Below are 22,144 nucleotides of genomic sequence, written 5' to 3'. Positions count from 1 at the left end.
CACCTAACCTGTACATAGACAAATATAGATGATGCCATTGGTGACCTCCTTCTGAAAAGGCTAGTAATCTGCTATTTGCATGTCATTGCCCTCTTCTCCTCCTAATTATGCTCTGTGCTGGTCCAGCTCCTCGGTCCCTCTCCTCTCCTCCCTATATTACATTTTATGTTGCAGTCAGGAGAGAAGTGAATGAGAATACTATAGAGCACAGGTGTCAAACACAAGGCCCGCAGGCCGAATCCGGCCCTCCAGGCCATTTCATTTGGCCCTTGCACCTCTCCTGCCGGAGAGCTACAGCCCTCCTCTGGTCCTCCTCCAGACCCTTACTTTCTGCTTTCAAGCAATGCATCCAGCTTCTTCCCAGCAGCAGCATAAGGAAAGGGGGGTGCACTGTGATATAAGGGAGAGTGGGGAACTCAACTTCTGATGGTGGAGTGGCTCTTGACATTCAATGTAAGGGGAGGGGGTGCGCTGGACATCTAATCTTAGGCCTCATACACACAACCGTTTTCCTCGACAAAATCCATCAAGAAACTTGGTGGCAGAGCATTTTTGCAGAGAAAAACGGTCGTGTGTACGAGGCCAGACAGATACAACCCATTTAAGGGTTATCATAATGCTGAGGCGACCCACAATAAAATTTAGTTTGACACCCCTGCTTTAGGGAGTTAGTTAAGTGACAGCTCTGAGACTGCTGGGGCTGCTAACGTCACATTCAAGATGGCGATCTAGCAGGAAAATCAGGGTTATTGGAGGACTACACAAGGGAGGATTGTACATGTAAATAAAATGCATAAAACATGTTAAATGCACCTATAATCTTATAAAAATATTTTGTTGAAATGTATGGTCTGGTGACAAGGACTCTTTAAAGGTCAATGAAACTTCCTACAGCTGAGGATCTACTTTTCAATCTGATACAAGAACGCCTTTCCATTTTTACCCAATTTCCCAATACAAGCATTGACTCAAAGAGCTTTTTTTTTTTTTGCATCCATATTTGCTATAGCTTTTGATGCATATCTGTATATACCGTATTTATCGGTGTATACCGCACACTTTTTTACCCTGAAATTCAGGGCAAAATCGTGGGGTGCGCGATATACGCCGATACCCGCTTCCCGCGCCGAGTTTGAACTACTGCGCCGGCATATACCGAGCGCAGTACACTCGTGTATAGTCGGGCAGGCTCGGCTCCTCTCGCAGTCACGTCCTGGACGTACAGGACGCACAGGACGTGACCGCGAGAGGAGCTGAGCCTGCCCGACTATACAAGAGTGTACTGCGCTCGGTATATGCCGGCGCAGTAGTTCAAACTCAGCGCGGGAAGCGGGGATCGAGCGAGGAGGACACCGCAGAAGGACGCCGGACCCGACGAGGAGGACACCACCGAAGCCGCAGACGGACGCCGGACCCGACGAGGCCGCCGATGGACGCCGCGCAAGACACCAAAACTGTAAGTACGAAAATGTTTTTTTTTACAGGAATGCAGGTCCACTTTAGGGGTGCGCGCTATACGCCGGAGCGTGCAATACCCCGATAAATACGGTAATACTACTAAGACAGCTACTACTCCTACTACTAATTATTATCATATATTGTTATTTAATAATTTCCAGCTCCAGTCAGATACAGTATTTTTTGTCAATTTTTTAGGAAGGATTAGCATTCTCCCTAAATGAGGTCATATACAGAAATAAAAACCTGTCAGACATTTGAACTCTTTCTTCATCCAAACCCAAAAAAGACGTTTGGTTAGGCTTTACCATACAACGATTATGGCAACAATATACAATAATAATTAGACATGTGCACACTGAATTTTTTGTTTCGTAATTTCGTTTTCGTCCGAATAATACATTTATTTAGTTACTCCCGAAATTAGTTTTTTTTTTATTTTGTTTTTCGTTAAAAAAATGCATTCGTCCGAAAATCGAAATTAAGGTTGAATCTGTCATTGAAGGCTTATGCTGTCTGTCGAATGTTTTAAGAAGAAGCAGAAGAAGAAGAAGAAAAAAAAAAAATTGACAGAATCTTAAAAAAAAAAAAATTCAACTCTTCACGTCTCTCTAAGTCGAATCTTCATGTCTCTCTATGTCGAATCTTCATGTCTCTCTATGTCGAAAATTTTCTCTCTATGTCGAATCTTTTCTCTTTATGTAGAATAATATTGGACTAATAGAGTTAAGGTTAGGCACAATTAAGGTCGAATCTGTCATTGAAGGCTTATGGTGTCTGTCGAATGTTCTAAGAAGAAGAAGAAGAAGAAGAAAAAAAAAAAAGAAAAAGAAGATTCGATAGAATCTTTAAAAAAAAAAAAAACAATTTGGACTCTTCTTTTCTCTCTATGTCGAATCTTTTCTCTCTATGTCAAATCTTTTCTCTTTATGTAGAATAATATTGAACTAATAGAGTTAAGGTTAGGCACATTCGACCGCAACGAAAACGAAAATAAAGCATTTGTTTATGTCGGATCTTTCGGTTTTCGTTTTCTGTGCTTTTGTTATCGTTTGTTAAAACGATAATGAAAATACCTGAAATACAGACGAAAACGAATGCACATGTCTAATAATAATAATGATTGCACATATGTTATGCAATGGGGATAAAGGACTTTTCCTTGCCTCATCTTGTCTGACCTGAGAGATTGCCTTTATAGCTGATCATTCCGTGTATGGACCAAGAGAGACTCAATCTAACAAGAAGTTACGGCCACAGGAATACTCCAACAAAGCTGCACATCGCTGTTTCTTTTCAATCAACTTTATTGTCCTCGACACATAATGCTTCCACCGGATGCCATGCCTCCTTTAGAGCGCTTCACTGTGATTAAAGCAGAGTTCCACCCAAATTTGGAACTTCCACTTTAAGCACTCCTCGCGACTCTTACATGCCACATTTGGCATGTCATTTTTGAGGGGGTAGTACAACGGCACTATAAAGGGGAAGTTCCATGCGGATGACGCCACTCTTGGGGCTGCTTTAGCTGATTTTGTGCTAGTAAAACATGATTCATGCTTTTCTGTCTGTTACAGCGTGATGAATGTGCTTACTCCATTACGAATGGTAGTTTTACCAGAACGAGCGCTCCCGTCTCATAACTTGCTTCTGAGCATGCGCAGGTTTTTAACGTCGTTTTAGCCCACACACGATACATTTTTACAACCCGAAAAATGACATTGTTTAAAACGTTGTTAAAAAATGCAGCATGTTACAATTTTTTTTTTGTCATTTTTCAGAACCCGAAAAATGATGTGAAGCCCACACGCGATCATTTTCAATGACATTTTTTAAAAACAACCTTTTTTTTCATGCCGAAAAATGATCGTGTGTATGCGGCATAAGGGCCCCTGGTGCAAGAAACCATGAAAGCCCCTGACCCCCGACCGGGGCCCTTCTCTCTAAGCCTGGTCGTGGAACACCGGTCGCAAGTGCAACCATTGTAAGCCTGGTTGTTTCGCCATTGGTGTCAGTAGTTTTTTATTTTTGTTATTGTGTTTTTCATTATTTTTTTTACCTTATTTTTTTTATAAAATATTTTTTTTTATTGTTTTAGGAGCCCCATTGGGGAGCTTGGTGAGATATCAGGAGTCTAGACAGACCTCTGATTTTCCACCTTTGAGACAGAGAAATAAGATTGAGGGCATAGAATAAATAAACAGGAAAAGCTCTGTACAGAGCTTTCTGTCCAGTCATAAAATTAAGCAAAGTAAACACATTTTAAGTACGGATCACTGACTATTTAGAAAAGGAAGGGCACATTTCCTGTTCTCTATTCTGACAGATCCCCCGCAGCAACCAGTGGGAGAGGGAGGGGGAACCCAGCAGAGCTGCAGGGGATGAGGTGGGGGGGCAGGAGAAAGCACAGGGGGGTTGGAGAGCACACTGGGGGCAGCAGAGCTGGATAAGAGGAGCAGCAGGGGCGGCTGCATTTAGAGGAACCAATCTCTCCATTATTTTCCTCCTGCAGCCGCCGAATGCCTGCTTCTCCCCCTCTCCCTCCCGCAGGCATTCAGCGGCTGCAGGAGGAAAATGGAGAGATTGGTTCCTCTTTATGCAGTTGCCCCCACCGCTCCTCCCATCCAGGCATACAGGGGGGCAGAACAGGTCCCCTACAGCATGGAGCCGGGTCACAATTGCGATCCCTGCAACCCCTGTAGTTATGCCCCTGGTAAGCAGTGTTGAGCAGAATATGCCATATTCGATTTCGCGATATATCTCGAATATATATTCGAATATTCGAGATATATTCGCTAAATTCGAATATTCGTGATATTTTATCGAAATTAATTGATTGCGATTTTTCGCTATTGCGAATGCGAAAATAATTGCGATTTTTTTAATAACTGCGGTAGGAGCGCTCTGATTGGCTTAGAATATTCGTGATATTTTATCGAAATATCGCAACATGCGAATGCGATATTTATTGCGCAATTTCGAGATATGCTGGAGGAGCGCTCTGATTGGCTTAGAATATTCGTGATATTTTATCGAAATATCGCAACATGCGAATGCGATATTTATTGCGGAATTTCGAGATATGCTGGAGGAGCGCTCTGATTGGCTCAGAATATTCGTGATATTTTATCGAAATATCGCAACATGCGAATGCGATATTGATTGCGGAATTTCGATATATGCTGGAGGAGCGCTCTGATTGGCTCAGAATATTCGTGATATTTTATCGAAATATCGCAACATGCGAATGCGATATTTATTGCGCAATTTCGAGATATGCTGGAGGAGCGCTCTGATTGGCTCAGAATATTCCTGATATTTTATCGAAATATCGCAACATGCGAATGCGAAATTGATTGCAGATATTTCGAAAACTGCTGTAGCAGCACTCTGAAATCGAATATGTATGATATTTTAACCAAAATACATATTGCGATTGCGATTTTTCGATCGCGCATGCGCAATTGCGCGAACAACACGCGACCATTTCCTGGAGCCTTGCCAGTTTCCAACTTATGATCGCAGCGCAATCACACAGCAACATGGTTGGAAGCAATTTCACTAAGTCTGAGGAAAAGTTGCTGATTTGTGTAAGTATTTTGACCACTGTTATTTCATCATCTTCAACTGCATTTTAGTCTAGTTTAAAAGTTAGTATATATGATCAGATATTAGTATTTCACAAAAAATGTGTCTCCTGCTTTTACAAAACTACAAGTCCCAGCATGCCTGGACAGCTGCAGACACCCTGGTTGGTAAATGTGTATTTAGGCACTTTTCCTTGTTATTTAGCATAATGAATTTAACATTTTATTGGACATAGGACGTATGCGAACGTCCTGACTTCAGTGTCCTCAAGGCCCAAGGACGTTCGAATACATATTGCCCTTTAGATGTTGCAGAACTACAACTTCCAGCATGCCTGGGAATGCTGGCACTTCTAGTATTGTAAGTTCTGCAGGCCCCCATTTTTCAGGCCTTTATGCACGGGTCTCTAAACTGTGGCACCCTAGATGCAGCAAAAGTAAAATTCTTAGCATGCACTGACAGACCGTGGCTGATGGGAGTAGTAGTTTTGCAACAGCTGGAGTTGGACTGGTCTTGAAACCCAGAGTTAGGTAACAAACCCGTAGTGTTTTGCAACCATCCTGCCTCCAGCTGGTTATTTTCTGTTGAAAAGCCTGTGGCGTGCAAAACACAACCCAAAAACTCCACCCGGTGCAAGGAAAAATTTGCACACACCTAAAGAGTGACATCACAAAAAACTGCGACGGTTGCATACGTCAGTGGTCCTCCGAAAAGGTCCCGTCTCTCACCCCCCGGGGCGTTAGGCTCCTGACAGGGAAAAGAGTTACTGTGGTCCATACAGCCGAAGCCATATGGACCCATCTCGGTCCAAGCAGCGCAATCAACACGCGAACAACACGCGACCATTTCCTGGACCCTTGCCAGTTTCCAACTTTATGATCGCAACGCAATCGCAGAGCAAGATGGTTGGAAGTAATTTCACTGTATCTGAGGAAAAGATGCTGATTTGTGTAAGTATTTTGACCACTGTTATTTCATTATCTTCAACTGCATTTTAGTCTAGTTTAAAAGTTAGTATATATGATCAGATATTAGTATTTCACAAAAAATGTGTCTCCTGCTTTTACAAAACTACAAGTCCCAGCATGCCTGGACAGCTGCAGACACCCTGGTTGGCAAATGTGTATTTAGGCACTTTTCCTTGTTATTTAGCATAATGAATTTAACATTTTATTGGACATAGGACGTATGCGAACGTCCTGACTTCAGTGTCCTCAAGGCCCAAGGACGTTCGAATACATATTGCCCTTTAGATGTTGCAGAACTACAACTTCCAGCATGCCTGGGAATGCTGGCACTTCTAGTATTGTAAGTTCTGCAGGCCCCCATTTTTCAGGCCTTTATGCACGGGTCTCTAAACTGTGGCACCCTAGATGCAGAAAAAGTAAAATTCTTAGCATGCACTGACAGACCGTGGCTGATGGGAGTAGTAGTTTTGCAACAGCTGGAGGTGGACTGGTCTTGAAACCCAGAGTTAGGTAACAAACCCGTAGTGTTTTGCAACCATTCTGCCTCCAGCTGTTTTTTTCCTGTTGAAAAGCCTGTGGCGTGCAAAACACAACCCAAAAACTCCACCCGGATGCAGTGGAAAATGTGCACACACCTAAAGAGTGACATCACAAAAAACTGCGACGGGTATATACGTCAGTGGCCCTCCGAAAAGGTCCCGTCTCTGACCCCCGGGGCGTTAGGCTCCTGACAGGGAAAAGAGTTAGCAACGCATATCTCCCCTATACGTGTATCCTGTGTTGTTAATAATATATTCATAATTATGCAAATGATAATGGCTGCTATATTTATGCAAAAAAAGTGGCAACCGAAATGGCAGGATATAAAATCTTTCATGTTACCCCTGTCATTGATTAATAAGGCGAGGATGCTTCCAATTGTTGAATAGCATACATTTACGTCATATATCCATAAGGCTGTCAACAGAAGTATTACAATATACTTTGTTCTTCATCTTGCAGAAGTTCCTGGAAACAGGATACGATAAGCTGCGGAGGCAGCCAGAGAAAAGGGCTGTGGTCAGCGCCCTAATCGCTGACTTTGGCGGCCAACACGACCACAATGCAATTGTCAAGAAGTGGTCTGACCTGAAGAGGCGCCAAATGGATCAGGTCAGACGTCTTCGGGCTAAATATCATCCAGGTAAGTTATTGTTGACAGTTATGTTTTTTTTTTTAAAAAGTGTATTTTGTGCGTGAACTCGAAAGAGAGAGGAGCCGGCCTGCAGGAGTTGGGAGGCCTCCCCCAGAGACAATCTGCCACCTTTCTCCATGCCCCGGTTGGCAATGGCGGGTGTGAGGGGGTCCTCCCAACCTAACCTCGCATAGCACACCCACCAGGGGCAGGGCTGAGACCACCAAACGCAATTCACAGGTAGCCGAGAGCGGGATCCGAACCCCTAGCTGCAGAGGTGAATCACTTGTCAGTGCAGTGGCAATCGCGTGGAGCCACCGCAGCTCCTTTGGTGACAGTTATGTAAGGTCATATGTAATTCATGTAAGGTCAGATGTTGTTAACCAAGATGCCATGTTGTGCTAACATATATCAGCACCAGCCAAGGTATTCATAGTACTGTTGAAAAAAGACATGGGACAGCAGACAGGAACACAGAAGTTATGTGGGAACATAATTTTCCCATTGCTTTGCATGGGACTTTAAAGAAAAACCCCGACCATGGCAAGTGGGGGTGGGTAAGGTTTAAACCACCTATCCTATGTTTGTGGCTGACATATAAGTAACCTGTGTGCCAAGTTTCATATAAATATCTTTAGCCGTTTGTACGTGATGCTGGAACATACATACATACATACATACATACATACATACATTTATGCACACACACACGTTGAGTTTTATATATATAGATTACCACTAAATTCCTGTGTTAGGAGTGGGGTTGTTATAGTAATCCCGTGTGCTCCATCAGGCCCTTTTTTTAACATGAGATGGTCTGAACAAAACAAAGGAGACAAAAACAGCTCATTTTAACATGGTTGCATCCCAGCTCACGCTCAGTCCCCTGTAGTGCCCACAAGACCCTTTAATATAACATTGTCCCATTGGTTAACTGTCTATATAAATCAATTTGTATTCATATACAATACAGCAGAGTACACAGAATTTGCATACGTCATTAGAAAACATTTTTATAATATATGAACATTGTGTTATTATAGGAGCTCCAATGCCAGTTGTCCGCGCCAAGCGCAGAAGGCGCCAGGCCGATGAGGAGGAGGAGGAGGATGCGGCAGAGGAGGATGCGGCAGAGGAGGAGATGGATGAAGAGGAGCAGCCAGGGCCCTCCCACTCCCCAACCCCAGCTCCTGCTGAGGAGCAAGCTGAGGAGCTTCCCCCCCCCCCACCACCCCAACTTCTCAAGCAGAAGAGCAGGAGGAAGAGAGCGGTCCTGTGAGCCTCGTTCAGGAAGGTAAATATGTGCACAATTATTAATAACATTTCAACAATAAAATGTAGATATAAAAATGGACAACATATAAAGCGCACCTGTCAGATTGTAGAACCATAATATGGTATTGATGCTAGAAGTATACAGGTAGTGCATAATTATTAGGCAAGTTGTATTTTTGAGGATTCATTTTATTATTGAACAACAACCATGTTCTCAATGAACCCCAAAAACTCATTAATATCAAAGCTGAATTTTTTTGGAAGTAGTTTTTAGTTTGTTTTTAGTGTTAGTTATTTTCGGGGGATATCTGTGTGTGCAGGTGACTACTATTACTGTGCAGAATTTTTAGGCAACTTAACCAAAAAATAAATGTATACCCATTTCAATGATTTATTTTTAAAAGTGAAACCAATATAACATCTCAACATTCACAAATACACATTTCTGACATTTAAAAACAAAACAAAAACAAATCAGTGACCAATATAGCCACCTTTCTTTGCAAGGACACTCAAAAGCCTGACATCCATGGATTCTGTCAGTGTTTTGATCTGTTCACCATCAACATTGCGTGCAGCAGCAACCACAGCCTCCCAGACACTGTTCAGAGAGGTGTACTGTTTTCCCTCCTTGTAAATCCCACATTTGATGATGGACCACAGGTTCTCAATGGGGTTCAGATCAGGTGAACAAGGAGGCCATGTCATTACTTTTTTTTATTTAATACCCTTTCTTGCCAGCCACGCTGTGGAGTACTTTGACACGTGTGATGGAGCATTGTCCTGCATGAAAATCATGTTTTTCTTGAAGGGTGGTGACTTTTTCCTGTACCACTGCTTGAAGAAGGTCTCTTCCATAATCTGGCAGTAGGACTGGGAGTTGAGCTTGACTCCATCCTCAATCCGAAAAGGCCCCACAAGCTCATCTTTGATGATACCAGCCCAAACCAGTACTCCACCACCACCTTGCTGGCGTCTGAGTCGGACTGGAGCTCCCTGCCCTTTACCAATCCAGCCACGGGCTCTTCCATCTGGCCCATCAAGACTCACTCTCATTTCAGCAGTCCATAAAACCTTAGAAAAATCTTTCTTGAGATATTTATTGGCACAGTCTTGACGTTGCAGCTTGTGTGTCTTGTTCAGTGGTCATCGTCTTTCAGCCTTTCTTACCTTGGCCATGTCTCTGGGTATTGCACACCTTGTGCTTTTGGGCACCCCAGTGATGTTGCAGCTCTGAAATATGGCCAATCTTGTGGCAAGTGGCATCTTGGCAGCTGCACGCTTAACTTTTCTCAGTTCATGGGCAGTTATTTTGCACCTTTGTTTTTCCACACGCTTCTTTTGTTTGATGATCACGCTTCAGAAGCTTTGCAACTTTAAGAGTGCTGCATCCCTCTGCTAGATATCTCTCTATTTTGGACTTTTCAGAGTCTGTCAAATCCTTCTTTTGGCCCATTTTGACAAAGAAAAGGAAATTGACTAATAATTATGCACACCTGATATAGAGTGTTGATGTCATTAGACCACACACCTTCTCATTACAGAGATGTACATTACCTAATATGCCTAATCTGTAGTAGGCTTTCGAGCCTATACAACTTGGAGTAAGACAACATGTATAAAGAGGATGATGTGGTCCAAATACTCATTTGCCTAATAATTCTGCACTCCCGGGATGTGTTAGACACATAACAAGTGTATACACATGATAATGATTGATTAATAAGCAAAAAAATGTTTTTATTTATTTGGTAACGTTATTTTAAATCCAAATTTTTTTTTTATTATATCCTAACAGTATCAAGAAAGATGATGAGGCAGAACGCGCTCATAAAGACTACCCACCTGAGGATCCAGGCAAATCAGCGCCAGATCCGCTACCTTATTCAGCAAAATGTGCTGCTGGAGCAGCAGCAATTAAAAAATATAGAGAAGATGGAGCGCCTTCAGAAGCTCAATCAGAGTTATATCTGAAATTATGTTTTTATTAATAAATATTATTTTTTGGAAATGTTTCATTTCTTTTTGAGATAGATTTGTAGGTTTTTCAACACATCTAACTTCACATCAAACAAATCAACATCAACACATTTAACTTCATAATAAGCAAAAACATTTTATACTATTATTTTATTTAACAGTAACCTAGGACAAACTAAAGCACACGACACAGACACGACGAACACAAAATAAACTGTTGAAAAATGAACATAACAAAAGCAACAATATATATATATATACAAAGAGAGAGAGAGGGAGAGCAAGAAAGAGAGAGAATGCAGATGAGCTCTTGCAGACAGCCCAATGGTTGCAGTATAAATGCCGCAAAACAGGGTTTAACATAAGGTTCATTGTTAAAGTTACACTTGCTGTTTAGATCCGGTCTGGTAGCTTGTAGCGGAGGCTGTTGGTGGATCCGCTGTGCCAGAGAGGTCATGAAGCTTTACTCAGCATGGAGGCAGCAGCAGGAGTATTAAAATATAATATAACTAGACAATGCATTTCCTGAGGAAAATGCGAGTGGGAATGCTGAATAGCTTAATTGGTGAGCCCCTTGCCAAAGACATTCACCATAACCACTACACTATCTTTAGGACACACAGCTTCTTTCTCTATCTGCAAAGTATAGAGTATGCTGACTTCCTGGTCGCCCCTCCCCCCTCAATAGGTTTCCCCTCCCCCCCAGGTCAGTGAGGAGGAATATTGCACTGAGGTCAGGAAAGTGATTTATGGAAAGAAATAACATTACAAACGCTTTTAATTCACAGATCTAATACATGATTTAAGCCTCCAAACAAAGCTTAATAAATCCTCAAACGTACATGCAATTGATACAACGACTACACCGTTTGAAATACACGGCCCTTGTAAACGCATCGATATGAAATTTATGTAGATAAACTTAAAAATGTGGCCATGTCTGCGATTTAGAAAAGAGCGTCTTTGTGAGTTCTGCAGCAACATTTTTTAGATAATTTAACATGAGAGTCTATGAGACATAATTTCTGGCTGTTGCTCCAATAACTAAAACTAAAATACGTATCGCAGAATTGATCACATTGCCATAAACCAGACAAGCATAGCTACGTTTTGATATTTAAAAATTGTGTATGAAAAGTAGATCTTGTGGGCGTGAGACCAATTTGTTTCCCCTTTTTGTAAAGATATTTTTAATTACAAAGATCTCCAATGTTAAGGTCACATGACAGACTCTAAATCCCCTCCATAGGATTACATTATAACCTATCGCATTTTTGTGAAAAATTCGCAAAACGTAAATTGCGTTTTCACCAAAAAATTGTAAACGATAACGATCTGAAAAGTCATAGCCGGATAGCTAAATATTTTGTGATCGCTTTACAGTTTTTTCAGTGTCTGTAAGTGAAAGTATGAAGTAGCTGAAACTTTTGGCAGGGCATGTGAATTCAAAGGGGAAAAGGATGTTCTCATTGACTTCAATGTTAAAAAAAGGGTCTAAAAGCTTAAAATTTATAAAAGTGTAAAAAGTAGGAAAAAACTTGAAGAAGTCCCATCATTTGCTGAAAGAGACGAACATTTTTACAGTTGAATGGTCTCAATAGCTGAAAGTATGCCGAAGTTACGCAGAACCAAAAAACGTAAGTAATAATAAGATTACTAAATTTACGGATATCAATACTGGAAATGTTTATTAAAGCATTCACACTAATTAAGATTAATACATTTATGGGTATCCATACTAGGAATGCTTATTAAAGCATTCCCACTAAGTATCACACAGGCATGATTTACAAGCAGTAGTGGTAATAGTAATACATAGCATAAAAACACTTGGGGAATACTTTACAGCATCAGTAGTGGTCATAGTAGTCAATAGTGTACCAAAAAATTGGGACACAGGTGTCTTGACTGAGCTGTAATAGTAGTAGTAGACATTGACAATACAGTGTCAAATCACTCGTGCAAGAGGTGCCATGATGAACAGCAGTCTTAATAAGAGTATATAGGGTGTGAAATAACTGCTGACATAGGTGTCTTGACTGGGCAGCAGCAGCAGCAGAAGCAACAGTAGTAGTATTAACAGTAGTACTTGATACAGAGTCATATCACATGGACAGGAGGTGCCATGATGAACAGCAGTAGGAATAAGAGTATATAGAGTGTTAAACAACTGCTGACATAGGTGTATTGACTGGGCGGCAGCAGCAGCAGAAGCAGCAGTAGTAGTATTAACAGTAGTAGTTGATACAGAGTCATATCACATGGGCAGGAGTTGCCATGATGTACAGCAGTCTTAATAAGAGTATATAGAGTGTGAAATAACTGCTGACATAGGTGTATTGACTGGGCGGCAGCAGCAGCTGAAGCAGCAGTAGTAGTATTAACAGTAGTACTTGATACAGAGTCATATCACATGGGCAGGAGTTGCCATGATGTACAGCAGTCTTAATAAGAGTATATAGAGTGTGAAATAACTGCTGACATAGGTGTATTGACTGGGCAGCAGAAACAGCAGTAGTAGTATTAGCAGTAGTAGTTGATACAGAGTCATATCACATGGGCAGGAGGTGCCATGATGTACAGCAGTCTTAATAAGAGTATATAGAGTGTGAAATAACTGCTGACATAGGTGTATTGACTGGGCAGCAGAAACAGCAGTAGTAGTATTACCAGTAGTAGTTGATACAGAGTCATATCACTTGGGCAGGAGGTGCCATGATGAACAGCAGTGGTAATAGGAGTATATAGAGTGTGAAATAACTGCTGACATAGGTGTCTTGACTGGGCAGCAGAAACAGCAGTAGTAGTATTACCAGTAGTAGTTGATACAGAGTCATATCACATGGGCAGGAGTTGCCATGATGTACAGCAGTCTTAATAAGAGTATATAGAGTGTGAAATAACTGCTGACATAGGTGTATTGACTGGGCAGCAGAAACAGCAGTAGTAGTATTACCAGTAGTAGTTGATACAGAGTCATATCACATGGGCAGGAGGTGCCATGATGTACAGCAGTCTTAATAAGAGTATATAGAGTGTGAAATAACTGCTGACATAGGTGTCTTGACTGGGCAGCAGAAACAGCAGTAGTAGTATTACCAGTAGTAGTTGATACAGAGTCATATCACATGGGCAGGAGTTGCCATGATGTACAGCAGTCTTAATAAGAGTATATAGAGTGTGAAATAACTGCTGACATAGGTGTATTGACTGGGCAGCAGAAACAGCAGTAGTAGTATTACCAGTAGTAGTTGATACAGAGTCATATCACATGGGCAGGAGGTGCCATGATGTACAGCAGTCTTAATAAGAGTATATAGAGTGTGAAATAACTGCTGACATAGGTGTCTTGACTGGGCAGCAGAAACAGCAGTAGTAGTATTAACAGTAGTAGTTGATACAGAGTCATATCACATGGGCAGGAGGTGCCATGATGAACAGCAGTAGGAATAAGAGTATATAGAGTGTTAAACAACTGCTGCCATAGGTGTATTGACTGGGCGGCAGCAGCAGCAGAAGCAGCAGTAGTAGTATTAACAGTAGTAGTTGATACAGAGTCATATCACATGGGCAGGAGGTGCCATGATGAACAGCAGTAGGAATAGGAGTATATAGAGTGTCAAATAACTGCTGACATAGGTGTATTGACTGGGCGGCAGCAGCAGAAGCAGCAGTAGTAGTATTAACAGTAGTAGTTGATACAGAGTCATATCACATGGGCAGGAGGTGCCATGATGAACAGCATTATTAATAAGAGTATATAGGGTGTGAAATAACTGCTGACATAATTGTCTTGACTGATCCAGAGGAGTCATGGGAGAAAATCATGTGGTCAGATGAGACTATAATATAACTTTTTGATCATAATTTCACTAACCGTGTTCGGAGGAAGAATAATGATGAGTACCATGCCAAGAACGCCATCCCTAATGTGAAGCATGGGGGTGGTAGCATCATGCTTTGGTGGTGTTTTTCTGCACATGGGACAGGGTGACTGCACTGTATTAAGGAGAGGATGACCGGGGCCATGTATTGCAAGATTTTGGGCAACAACCTCCTTCCCTGAGTTAGAGCTTTGAAGATGGGTCGAGGCTGGGTCTTCCAACATGACAATGACCCAAAGCACACAGCCAGGATAACCAAGGATTGGCTCTGTAAGGAGCATATCAAGGTTCTGGCGTGGCCTAGCCAGTCTCCAGACCTAAACCCAATAGAGAATCTTTGGAGGGAGCTCAAACTCCGTGTTTCTCAGCGAGAGCCCAGAAACATGACTGATGTAGAGAAGATCTGTGTGGAGGAGTGGGCCAAAATCCCTCCTCCAGTGTGTGCAAAGCTGGTGTAAAACTACAAGAAAGGTTTGACCGCTGTAATTGCAAAGAAAGCCTACTGTACCAAATATTAACATTGATTTTCTCTGATGTTAAAATAGTTATATTCAGCACTGTAAATACATCAGGTCCGGGGCTTCATCAGGGAATGCATGGCAAGGGACCCTTCAGCGCCCTGAACCGACGACGGGTGCCAGAAAGTCACCGCCGATCCAGGACTCATTCATCTTTATGAATGTGAGTCTGTCCACGGAGTCTGTGGACAGACGGGTCCTCTTGTCCGTGACCACCCCACCTGCCGCGCTGAATGTCCGCTCAGATAGTACGCTGGAGGGGGGGCAAGACAATAACTCCAGCGCATACTGAGCGAGCTCGCGGCAGGTGTCCAATCTGGCAACCCAGTACTCCATGGGGTCGTCGGTGCTCATACTGTCAGAAGAACCGACGGACGCCATGTAGTCTGCCACCATGTGGGCCAGCCGCTGGTGGTGACTGCTGCTGCTGCTGGTGCTGGTACTGGGTCGCTCGGTTTGGAAGAACATCCTCATCTCTTCCATTAGGTCCCCTGCTCGGCTGCAGCTGGGTGCAGCCACCTGCTGGGTGAGATGAGGGGGGACAACTGGAGGCCGGGGAGTTGCCTGCTCCAACCGTCTGACAATGGCTGCCTGCAGTTCCTCCATCCGGTGCTGCCTCCGGCTGGCTGGGATGAACTGCTCCAGTTTCCCCTTGCACCTGGGATCCAAAAGGGTGGCCATCCAGAAATCATCCCTCGTCTTGATGGTCTTAACCCGGGGGTCCCTCCTGAGGCATCTCAGCATGTGGGCAGCCATGGGGAAGAGCACAGCCCGCTGTGACTCCTCAATGCTGGCCAGGTGAATGAGGTGCGACTCTTCATCCCTGAGGCGCTGCTGGTCAAACTCAGACATGCCCAACCCCCGGACTATCGGTGCCCCCAACACCGGCTCTCCCTCCTGACCAGGCCCTGACTCCGGGACGACACCAGCAACCACCTCCTCCTCCTCTTCATCATCATCATCCTCCTCCTCCTCCTCCTCATCCCTGGCCCTGGTCTCGGTGGAGCATTGCTGACTCCTCCTGCTCCACCAAGGCACTCTCCCCAGCCTCGAGCAGGCGATCTAGTGTCCTCTCCAGCATGAACAGTATTGGCAGCACGCTATTGAGGCCGATTTGCTCACTGCTGACCATCTTGGTCGCCTGCTCGAAGGAGGACAACACTTGGCAGACCTGGTTTATCTGCCCCCACTGCGCACAGGCGATGAAAGGGAGTTGTGGTGAAGCCCTCTCAGTGCCTAGTTCCATCAGGTACTCCCTCACCGCCCTTTGCTGCTCCCACAACCTCTTCAGCATGTGGAGGGTGGAGTTCCACCGCGTCACACTGTCCACAATCAGCCTGTGAAGGGGCAAATTGTACTTCCGCTGCAATTTGGACAGGGACGCGGTAGCGGTTGGGGAGCGCCTGAAGTGGCTGGCAATCCTACGCGCCTTTGCCACAATGTCACTCAACCCTGGATAAGTGCGCAGGAACTTCTGCACCACCAGGTTGAGGACATGTGCCAGACAGGGCACGTGGGTCAGACTGCCAGCACTAAGGGCGGCGAGTAGGTTGCTGCCGTTATCGCAGACAACCATACCTGCCTGGAGCCTTCGGGGTGTCAGCCACTTCTGGACCTGAGCCTGAAGTGCTTTCAGCACTTCTTCTCCAGTGTGTCTCCGGTCCCCTAAACTAACAAGCTGGAGCACGGCCTGACAGCGCACGTGCCCCACACTTGAGTAGCTACGGGGGCGCTTGCTGGGAGGCTCAGCAGCTGCGGAGACAGTGGCTTGAGGGAGACCAGCAGTTCTCCCCTGGACACCCCGAGGCGGCACCACAAGATCGGTTGCCGCCGATCCCTCACCGACGCCTCGGAGGGAAACCCAATGGGCCGTGAAGCTGATGTAGCGTCCCTGCCCATGCCTGCTGGTCCAGCCATCCATTGTCAGATGAACCCTGTCGCTGACAGCGTGATCCAGCGACAGGGTTACATTCTGCACAATGTGCTGGTGTAGGGCAGGGACACCAGTCCTGGCAAAGAAATGGCGGCTGGGGACACGCCATTGGGGTTGGGCCTGCTCCAACATCTGCCTGAAGGGGTTGCTGTCAACTATGTTGAAGGGCAGCAGATGTTGGGCAATAACCCTTGCCAGGAGCCCATTGAGGGAACGCACACGTCGGTCTCCAGGGGGGAAGGGAGTGGTGCGGTCAAAGGCGTCTGAAATCGACGCCTGGCGCCGGACGGCAGTGCGGGACACAGACGCGGAGGGTGCTGTGGAAGTAGAGGTCTGGCTGCCGGTACCAGTACCTCTACTAGAGGGAGCGGGGGGGCATGACCTGCTGGAAAGAGATGAAGATGTGGCAGGGGCTGCTGTACCCTGCTCACTTGTGGTGGTGGCGCTGCTACCACCACCACGCTTCATCTCGTCATACAACGCCCAGTGGTTTATCCTCAGGTGCTGGTTCAGGGCTGTGGTACCCACCCGAGCCAAACACTTCCCTCTCTTCACCCTCACTTTACAAATCCGGCAGATGGCCACGGTAGGGTTGTCTGCCACCAGGGTAAAGTAATTCCAGACAGGTGACTTCAGCACCGCCCTCCTGTCAGATGGGGTGATGCTTACTTGCACCTGCTGGGACTCGGTGCGCACAGGTGGAGCTGCCTGCTGCTGCTGCTGCTGCTGCTGCTGCTGCTGCTCCTCCTCCTGACACCTCCTGCTGCCATCACCAGTGGAGACCCTGACGATGGTCTCCCTGGTGGTGACCTGGCGCACCGTTTCACCAGGGTGCCTACCTTCCCCGTCGTCACTGACGTAGTGAGCCGACGCGTCAGATGGCAACCATGATGGGTCACCCTCTTCGCCCCCAGAGATGTCAGACCAAGGGCTGAAATGTGTTGGTCTGAGGGAACCACCTGACATGGAGCCTCTAGCCTGGCTCCGCTGTCCCCTCACCCACGCCTGGGTCTGACTAGGTGCTGCTGTTTCCTGCACCAAAACAGCAGCACCAGTTTGAAGGGATGTCTCTGGGATACTGCCAGCAGGTATCCCATCCTCCTCATCCATCCCTTCAAAAAGGTCCTGACCATCAGGACAGAGCTGGAGGTCTGCCTGATGCATGGCCTCCCCCAAGAGATCCCTCTCACTGTCGCTGTCGAACAGTAAGATGCTGGACTCTTGGGGGCTGGGGGGGGGTAGTACAGGCGCCGGTGTAATGGTGGTACTACTGTGAGTCGGGACCGACGACTCAGTGGCACTGCTGTGCCCCATGTAGTCCACCACTACTTGAGCCTGAGATGGCAATATCGGGCGGCTGCCCGATGGGAAGAACTCCCGGATCAGGCGTACTCCCCTTGCACCCGATCCTCTACCACTAGTAGGGGCACGAGAGGTACCCCGTGCTGGCAGCGATCCAGCACTGGGAGTAACTCCCCTACCCCTGCTGCCACGGCCACGGATGCCGCTCATTATTGCTGATATGTGTGTGGGGGGGGTAAACTTTATTGGGGGGGGGAAAATGTGAACAAAATGTGTTTTTGTGTATTTTTTACAAGACAGGCACGCAGACAAAGACGTACACAGACAGCTACTAAACTATAAGAAAAGTAGTACACCAGACAAGGACTACAAAATTAAAGAAAAAAAAAAAAGCACTAAACAAACACTAACTTTTTTTTTTTTTTTTTTTTAAACACAAAACACAGACACTAAACACACACTAAGCTAAGCTAGATGAAATAAATGTACACTAACAGTGTGTACACTTACTACACAAAATTTAACTAAACTGAACACAAAACTTAGCTTTTATAAAAGCTCTTTAGGAAAAACTAAACAAAATGTGAACTGAGATGCCTATCAAATATCACTGAACAGCGAACCTGCAAGATCTAACAGTAACACAAGATGAACAAAACTTAGCTTTTAGAAAAGCTCTTTTAGAAAGCTCAGCAAAATGTGTTCTGAAATATCTAGCAAATATCACTGAACAGCGAGGATTGCAGGATCAAACAGTAACACAAATGAAAAAAACAGCACAAAACAGCACAAAACGTAGCTTTGAAAAAAGCTCTTGGGTCTATTGCTTTGAAAAAAGCAGTTGATATACTGGAAAAGATCCACTGGAATCACTAAATAGCAATGCTGGTGATGATCTAAATCAATCAAGAACAAAGACACAGGAAACCAGGAACACAGAAACAGCCTCCACACTCTATAGCCAGCTTCTGAATCTGCAATGAAATGGTGCTGGGAGTGAGCTTATATAATGTCCATGCAGGCAGGTTCCTATTGGTTGCTAACCTCTGACGAGTGTGGAAGGAGAACTCTGATTGGCTCTGATGCAAAAGGGCGGAGCAAATAATCGCGCAATATTCCTATTGCCGAATATTCGCATTGCGAATATTCGGCAATATAAAATGATCGCTTCAGCTACTCGGCCCAATGGCTCTAATCATACCAGCAATGCTTTCAGACGTCTATGGAGATCACTAGGATGTGATCTGTTTTAAAAATGAAACTGTAAAAATCGCTCTGATGCGGAAGATCGGGGCGAGGAAAGTAATCGCGCGATATTGCGTTTGCCGAATAATCGCATTGCGATCTTTCTGGAAAATTCAATGAACGCTTCAGCTACTCGGCCCAGGGTCTCTAAAGATACCAGCAATGCTTTTAGACGTCGATGGAGATATCTAGGATGTGATCTGTTTCAAAAAAAAAATTGTAAAAAATCGAATATTCGGAATTGCGAATATTCACCGCGAATTTCGAAATATAGCGCGATTTCTCGAATATGCTATATTCGAGTCGAATATTCGCAATGCGAATATTCGTGAGCAACACTACTGGTAAGCAGACTGGATTCTTCAAATTCTTTAGATCCACCTGCAAAGCCAAGAGCCTACCTGGCTTTGCAAACCGAGTCAGAATAAAAAAAAAAAAAAGTTGCTCGTCTTTCAAAATGCTCATTAACCGTGTAACTTGTAAACCAAGGTTCCACTGTACTGCCAAGTTTGCCCCAGTGACGAGGAGGGAGGGGATGATGAGGTCACTGACTGTACTTGAGTGCCTGAGAGAAGAGAGGAGGAAAGTGAGGAGGAGGAGGAGGCACAACTCCAAAGAAGCAGGATGTCCTCTAGGGGACAGCTTAAGGGCAGCCACCCTATTGCATCACACCGCAAAGCTGCACAGGTGCAGGGCGCTGCTGACTCTCCGCTGACTTTTAAAAGTTCCTTGGTATCGGTCTTTTTCGACACGTGTGCAGCAGATCGCACTGTTGCTGTTTGCAACCTATGTCTGAAGCGGATCAAGCAAGGCCAGAACAGCACCCGCTTGGGCACCACATGCTTGATCAGACATATGACGACCTGCCATGCATAGAGACGAACAAATAGACTGACCCTATAACTCTGCAAGGTCCCCCGATAGTACAATTCTTAGACTGTTGCTCCTACATAGAATCCAGCACACATGATTAGCTGGTCCACTTAGGATGAATTATAGTGGAATTTTCCCTTCAATTGGTGTCCTTACAAGCAATTTTCACCAATTACTGATTCTTAAAAGAGTTTGTTAACCCCAGGGCTTTTTTTTTTAGCTGGAACTTGGTGGAACTCAATTTCACCACCTTTGGCTCAGGCCTTCCGCTCCCTACTCACCACTGTCAGGCCTCGTACACACGACCGAGTTTCTCGGCAAAAACCAGCAAGAAACTTGCTGGGAGATATTTTTTTGCCGAGGAAACCGGTCGTGTGTACATTTTCGTCGAGGAAACTGTCGAGAAACTCGACGAGCCAAAAAGAGAGCGTGTTCTCTATTTCTTTGACGGGAATGGAGAAACTTGGCTTGTCGAGTTTCTCGACAGCTTCCCAAAGAACTCGATGAGCAAAACGATCTGTTTCGCCCGTCGAGTTTCTCCGTCGTGTGTACGAGGCCTCACTTGTAAACACATGTCCGGCTTCTGTGTCAACAAGTGACAGCTCTTCGCCCAACAAAATGTTCCCCTGAGCGGCTCCCACTGAGTGCAGGATGGGGACAAGCAGGGGCGGACTGATAACTCATGGGGCCCCCGGGCAATAGGAGAATATGGGCCCCCCAGGTTATATTAGATTATGAGCCCCCTGGCCAATAGAAGATAATGGGGTCCCCAGGCAATAGATTATGGGGCCGCACAGTATACAGTACACACAGACACACAATATACACACACAGTATACACACACAGTATACATACACACATAATACACATACACACACTGAAAAAGGAACTGGAGAGGCGGGGCTATAATTTTATTTTTTTTAAAACACAGATTTTTACATACTGTCCCTGGTTTTACTGAGGCTGGCAACCCTGATGGGGCCCCCTAGTAGCATGGGGCCCTCGGGCAGTGCCCGAGCGCCCGAATGGTCAGTCCGCCCCTGGGAACAAGGGATATGCAGGTGCCCAGGGTGCAGTGCGGATGCCTACACCCCTACTGGATAATCTCCCTGCAAGTGAGAGAGCTGGAGCCACCTACAGTGTGCAAGAGGTACTAGAGTCGGCTGGGTGCTTCAGCCTAATACAGCAACAAAGGTATATGGAAGATGGTGGCGCTCCGAAGGAGGGGAGGTGTGGGAACATTAGAGGGGGGTTGCATATAGAGGTCTGAGCTAAAGGACTGATGAAAGTGAGATGTGGAAGAAGGCTGAACTCCATACTCTGTATGCAGAGCACCCCTGAACTCGTGGTCGAGTTCCTGCACCTACTTTCTGAGAAAAAAAGCTGTGGTTAACCCCAACATTTTTTTTTTTATCCTTTATATGCTCCTTTAAAGCATATAATATGACACAGTGCTTGTCATGAGACAAAAAAAACGTTTCTCCCCACTCCTCTTTATTTATTTATTATTTATATTTATTTATTAAAATGCTTATTGAGAGTGCGGTCTTTACCCGAGGGCCTCGATGCGCTCATAGAATCAACATATCCCATATACAGAAAAGGATCTCTTAGCATAGTACACAGTAAAACAATCATAAACTAGTTAAAAACAGAATTTAAAAGAAAATTAAAAGCGATGCTAATGTCTGACCCTAAGTTGGGTCATAAGCTTGTGAACTGACCATGGTGTATGATGGCTGCTGAGCCCGGATACTGTGGTCAGTTTACATGTCTCAGTCATCCGCAGCCTGCTTTCTGTCTCCTCTCTGCTCCTGTGTCCTCCTCCCCCTCCCCTCTCTGCTTATGGCAGTGCCACCCCTCCCCCTCTTGCTGCTCTCATAACACTAACCTGTATACACCATCAACACTGCCTCCTATCACAGTGTTCCCCTCTGTGTGTGAT

The sequence above is a fragment of the Rana temporaria genome, chromosome 10, assembly GCF_905171775.1.
Source record: "Rana temporaria chromosome 10, aRanTem1.1, whole genome shotgun sequence".
Taxonomy (NCBI): domain Eukaryota; kingdom Metazoa; phylum Chordata; class Amphibia; order Anura; family Ranidae; genus Rana; species Rana temporaria.
This window is presented reverse-complemented; position numbering follows the sequence as displayed.